General features: G+C 38.3%; 1 long non-coding RNA gene across 1 annotated transcript; it reads left to right on the top strand.

Moving 5' to 3' along the window:
- Positions 1 to 1,892: 1,892 nt before the first annotated feature.
- LOC121071081 lies at positions 1,893 to 5,638 on the top strand. Its single transcript, XR_005820373.1, has 3 exons — positions 1,893 to 1,930; positions 2,438 to 2,516; positions 5,258 to 5,638. It is a non-coding gene; the product is annotated as an uncharacterized LOC121071081 (long non-coding RNA).
- The last annotated feature ends 748 nt before the right edge of the window (positions 5,639 to 6,386 follow it).

Genomic DNA, 6,386 nt, shown 5'->3' with positions numbered 1-6,386 from the left:
CTGGTTTTTCCCCTTCTAGAAAATCCTTCACACTTAAGCACGAAAAAAACCTGTAATCTCTCTTTTGGCATTTGAAACATCTTATGTAACCTTTAATAAAAGTACAGCTATAGAAATCTGCACAATCCTGCTGGACTTGAGGGTGATAGATTGGGCTAGGGCTTCTTGTGGTTCTCCTCCACAGCGATTCATGTACTGGTGCATGTGCGTGTGGCATGGCATTTCCACCATCACAGAAGAAAATAATTCCGTTTTGAAGGGGAAACTGCTAACTGAGCAGACTTAATGGTGAGTTCAGGAGAAAAAGCTACAAGAAAAAGACCAGGAGGTGAGCTTGCTAGAGGACAGGAAGCATCATTCCTCGTTGTCATCAAGATGCTTGCACAAAGGGGAGAAGTTGAGCCTCAAGCAGCTGGCGCAGCTAGGCTCCAGCACGTGTTATCACTGAGGAGGAGCAGCTCAGGCTTTGTGCTCCGGGAAAGTGTCCCTCAGCAGGAGGGACTTGCCCTTGATTGTCTTAAGAACGAAATCACAGAAACAAGGTGAAGTATGTCGCTGAGTATTTTGGACTCTGTCCTGCCTTCCTGTGAAGCAGAGGGTTGGTGCATCCAGCTACTGATAGACTCATCTTGCTCTGCTTTGTGCATCACCCACTCCATAAAAAACGTGTTGTTAATGCATAAGAATACTCTTTCACCTGAAAGACATCATAGAATGTTTTACAGCCATCTGTTTAGAATGATGATTTTGAGGATTATTACACCTTCAGAATATGGGATGTTTCACTATGTGTTAGAGCATTCTGTATGTGTTAATATATGGTGAGATTTAATGTTTGAAGTATGTCTTGACTTTAAAAAGAGTCAATTCTCAGAATGAGAACAAAGATAAAACAATAAATCTCACCATTATGGTTATGCTTAATATTAATTTTTCTTTTTTATTCCAGCTAACTCACCTTTTCCTTTTTTTAAGCTAGAATCTCTGTAGCAGTAGATATCTAAGCATGCTGCTAATGAATATAATTGAAATGTCCTTAATTAAACTTTCTGAGGAGTTCCCTTCTTCTCAGGAGATAAGCTTTAGAGAGAGGTCTCTAGGCACAGCAAGTAACCTGCAGAAAAGTAGGACTTTTCGCATCCACTCCACTCAAGTCCCTGTGAGTTTTCTAAGACAAGCATAGCATAAGTAGAAAGCAGCCTTTTGCCTTTGTGAGATTCCCACCTGGAAAACAAAGGAAAATTCAATGGATAAATATGATGTTTGACTGCTGCTGGTACATTCATCATTGACCCAGGTCAACCTCAGTGAACAGGTTGTACTACAAAACAAGGCAAACTGAGTGAGTTTAGAGAGACACTGTCTCCAGTTGAATGTTGCCAAAACAAAACAAAAAAGAAACAACAAAAACTTGCGTTCTAAAATTGATGCTGTTCTTTAATAGCATGCGTTAGCTTTAATGATGCAGTTCTCTCAGCTGTGGAGGAAAAAAGCAGCAGTTGGACAACCTTAGCTGGCCCTTCTTCAAGTTTAATATTCTTTCCTAGTTTTCTTGTGTGGCTCATTGCAAAATCCCTATTTATTTCTCACTAAACAGAAATGGCAGGGCGCGGAGGAGAGGCAGTGTGTTTGCACTCCAGAGGACAGGAGCTGGCTGTACTCTTTTTGAACTACCATAAATTATAGCAGCACAGGAATGAGATGAAAGTTACTCGTAGCCCTCCCTGCATAGTTAAGAGAGAGGTTTTTATTTTCCCTATTTTATTTTATTACGATACCAGTCCCCCATATTTGTTGTCACAACACCTGAGTAAAGGGGATAAAGCCTGGATCTCATCAGGGTTTCTCTATGTAAATCCATCCTGTGTGTTTGCCAAAACAATTCTAGAGAGGGGATATCTTTGGGTCCCAGATTTATTCAAGATTCCAGGTCTGCTCGTCTGCTTATTGTTTTTTCATTTTTATCATTTTTATTTTCCTTTGTGTTCTTAAAAAAGCATTTTACTATAATTTGCTTCCTTACTTTTTGAGTATATTTACTTGGTATACAAAGAATTTCTAGATGTTTTCATAAAGTTCACTTTCTAACTGTGTAAGCCAAAACCAGACAACATGACAAATTTGAAATGTAAGTTCACATAGGTCTTTCTGAAGAATAAAATATATTATTAATTTCAGTGGACTCTTGTATTTCAAGGTCGTTTTAAAAAGAAGAGAGATGAAAGACTACTTTTTGCAAGAGTATTTATATCGTATGGATGAGACTATATGGAGAAATATTTTCAAACTAAATAGTTACATAATTTGACAGAGACAGTTGCATTGTACCCTGTAGAGTGTTGTAGCTAGGATTAGGTAAATGTACAAGTACATGTAAATTCTTTCCTATTTGATGAAAAGGATAAAACTAATTGGCCTTGTGTCTGCTCCCTTGTAGAGGTCTTTGCCTTGCTGGGCGTACCCACTCCTGCTCTGCCATCGTTCATGTAGTAAAGCTCAACTACTTGTGGATGAAGGTAAGGCTTGGTGTTGGAAAGCTTCTAGAGCAGCTTCCCAGAGGAAGTGTTGGAAATTTGTTTGAAAATACTGGAACTGAATGTTGACAAGGCAGGACAGATGAGAAGCTCTGACGTCACAAAAAGTAGAATTAAAACACAGGTACCAGTCTTGAGGTTCTATCTGTTGGAGACTTATGTAGCTTAAAAAACAGGTGTATCCAATTGAAAGCCAAAATCTCCAAGGCAGAAGATAGACTTAGATTTTCTGAGGTGAACAATTAACTATTTTAACTCCTGTCCTGCAAGGAGAAAGGGAAACTATGAGTGAAAGTGAGGCTGATGTTTATGAGCCTTGGAAGTATTAGCTCTGAGGCTTTTTGTCAGGAGAGGAAGATGCCAAAGAGAGAGCCTGCAACACGCTTTCTTTCAGAAGTACAACGGGGCTATGGGAAGAGCTTGTACTGAGCTGCAAGCACTCCTGCTTTACCGTGGGAAAGGTTTTTCTCCCAGGTCACTTCTAGCAGCTGCAGAAATACAGGCACAAAGTAATTCATCCTAGAGAAAAACGGATAGTGTGGTAAATCAAATTTGATTTGCCAGAACTGAGGTTATGATGAAGAAGGAAGGAAAGCATGTGATTACCATTACTGATGCTTTCTGCTCTGCAGAGGGCAAGGGAAGCATTACTGCTTGGTAGTGACAGTGGTATTGGGATTGCTGCTTTTGAGAGCCCACCTGTCACGCTGTGCTACATGAAGTGGCTAAAGACAGACAAAAATGATGCATGATGCAGCTGTCTCCAAAGCCACGGTGGTCTTGCATGTGGATCAGGAAATCCAGTCTCTTGCTATTTCAGGAACCATGTCCTAACCCCTTTCATAAATGAGATGATCTTCCTTGTAAAGGCCTGTTTCTGTGGGTTTTTTTTTTGTTTGTTTGTTTTTTCCCCTCTCCTGTTTCAACTTCAAAGCTTATTCAGAATCAGATTTTGGTAAGGACAGAGAACTTGTTCCTAATTCTTAACTTTAGTACTGGTACTAATTTGCATCTATTTGTTGTCACAGTAAGATTTCCGTCCCTTGACCCCCAGTATACACTCAAAGAAAGTAATTCTCTTTTCCGTGCTCCTTAAGTTAGGCTTTTCCTTCCCCTAATCATCCAAGCAGTCTTTGTTTCCATCTGTTACAAATCATTGATTTTAATATTTGATGGAGCAAGAGACACTGGAATTAGGTGAGTTTTTTTCTTTGTTGGTGTGGTTTGTTTTTACATAGGTTGAAGGAATGTAGTTTCCTTGCTATTAAAGGAACTCATCTCTCAGTTTCTGGTATTAGAATCTGACTTTCAGCTTGTTATTGCTGATACTTTTTATGTGGGTGCTCCTCAGAAGGCCAATTTCATACAGAAATATTTTCACTGAATTGCAAGGCTAAAACCTATGAGGCAAGCATCACTGAAACCACAGAACAAATAGGACTTAGGGAACACAATCCCAGTCTGTAAACACTAGCACACCACTCTGGTTAAAGTATTTCAGTTCAAAGGTGCAGAAAAACATTAAAATGTTTCAAAAGTGCCTAAGTCTCCAAATCTTGCTGTCTTGCAGCTGTACTCTAGGTTCCTTCATCATTCGTTTTTGGTTTTAACTGAAGTTCTAAATTTCATGAATTTACAAGCTGTCATGGAAATTCACTTTGTCATAGGCTGAAAAAAAGTAGCAGTTGAATGTATTCATAAACCCCTTTTATTGGCTTCCTACACAAATTCAATTTCAGTCCTTCAGCTGAAATGTAAAACATAAGGAAGTACACTTTAAGAAAACTAAAATCCCCTGTTACTACAATGTACACATGCAAAAAAATGAATGTTTCAAATTTCATTCTGTACTTACTACTAAAATACAGCTTCACAAATCATATTACGAATTGAATCGCTTCTTCCGCTGTTTAACCGAAACCATAAAAAATAAAATGTCAAATCAGTTGTAATCCTTTATTCCTTGAGCATGAAGAGCACTTTTATCACCAAATTGCGAAATATTTTCCCATGTGCATAACGCTCTCCCCATATGTGTAACTACAAAGCAGATCAGGAGGAAACAGGAAAAGATAAAATTGGACAAATAAGACGTATTTCTCCATTCAAAATGCATTACTAAGCACAGAATCTGGAATAATTAGCAGGTTTTTACACTCAGAAACAATTTTAATATAAATTATATTGTAAGCTGGGGCCCAAGCATGAAAACATTAAAGAATATGAGGTTATTTTATGCATGTGAGTAATTCCTCTTGAGAATATTTGCAAGATTAGAAAACAGAATAACATGATAAAATAATACGGGAGGAGATCATATCATTTCTGTTCAGGCTTATACCAGTTAGCTACTACTAATGTAGTCTAGTTAACATTAGTCAAATTCACTGGCTTCATAAAGATGATAATAGATACTTTACGAAAACAAAATTAATCTACCTGTAGTACTATCAGATTGGCACTTTTGATGGGGAGAGGAAAGACTGGCTAAAGACTCCACTTTAGGACATGATCAATATATATTCTTCAAAATATAGAAAGTAATTCTGAAATTCTCTATTGATAGGGAGATAATATACTGATGGTATATAGCACTGTCCATGCAAAGAGGCAGCATACCTACCTGATACCTGGTCAGAGTGGTCCAGTCCTATTGCTACTGCAATTAACAGCAAAACTCCTGGGACCACAGGAACTAAACCCTGTTTATGTTGCTCCTGCAGTGATAGATACCAATGAGCCAGACCCTTGGAGAAAGGAAGACTATGTAGAGCTTCATCAACAAGTCCTCTGGCCCTATGCAAGTCTACAGAAAGATAATGTTTTAACATCTGAATGTTTTAAAAGGAAGTTACACATTTACACATTAAATGCTTATCTCTGAGCTTTAAAAGTGCAGTGATGTGTGTTAGCACACTTCTTGGAGCTCATTACATTTCAGTGATATTACTAAAAACACAGTCAACATCTTTGAGACTTGCATTTCTTTCTGTACAAAAGGACCTCATTATGTGGAGCTAGACAATCTGCTGGAGATCCGAAATGGTGTATGCGTTTTTGCAAGCATAAACAGTTTGACAGTAATTTCACTTCAATGCTATGTTTGTAGTAAAATGGATACAAACTGCTATCAGACCTTTGAGAAATGGTATTTACAAATCATTTTTTGGTCAAAAGCATTTGGTGAAAAAAGTCTCTTTACAAAGCCAGAAATTTATTACGTAGCACACAGGCAAATCCATCTGCTCTTCAGTTCCAAACGTATATCTTAATTGTATTCAAATTTTCTCATTTGCACACAAGGAGAGCAAGAACCACCTTAAGGAACTTGAACGATCTGCTGGGGTTTAGTCCAACTCCCACTTAGGTCAATGGGACGCATTTAATGACTTACGCAGAGTTGTACTCCATGTTTAGTACACAGGATGTAACAGAACACTTTCAGATCTTAGGATTCAAACCAGTGTTTTCTAGAGACTTTTCTCATCCAAGAGAGGTTTGTTCTGAGATGGTTCATCTAAAGGTACTCAGAGGAATGGTGCGTGGCAGAAGAACTAGCTGAAGAGCACCAGAGTCACCAAAAGCCTCAGATGTAGCCTGAGACAGCAGAGAAATTACCACAATGCAGGGAAAAGAGCCAAAAGGTGAAATTAAATTCCAGTTTGGATGCTTACAAGGTCCTGAACTGCACAGATGCTTATTCTGTACTGTGACCCTTTGCTGATCATAACAGTTCATCTGCTCAGGATAGCTATTCTCAAAAGATGTGAAATAGCAAACTTTGTATTTCCTGATGAAGATGTACAATGTAAGATTTCATATAACTCTAGTGAGCTGAGGTTCCTGCTCAGT

This window comes from Cygnus olor, chromosome 5 (genome assembly GCF_009769625.2).
Source record: "Cygnus olor isolate bCygOlo1 chromosome 5, bCygOlo1.pri.v2, whole genome shotgun sequence".
Lineage (NCBI taxonomy): Eukaryota > Metazoa > Chordata > Aves > Anseriformes > Anatidae > Cygnus > Cygnus olor.
Note: the sequence above shows the minus strand (reverse complement) of the source record. Positions and strands in the feature narration are given on the sequence as shown.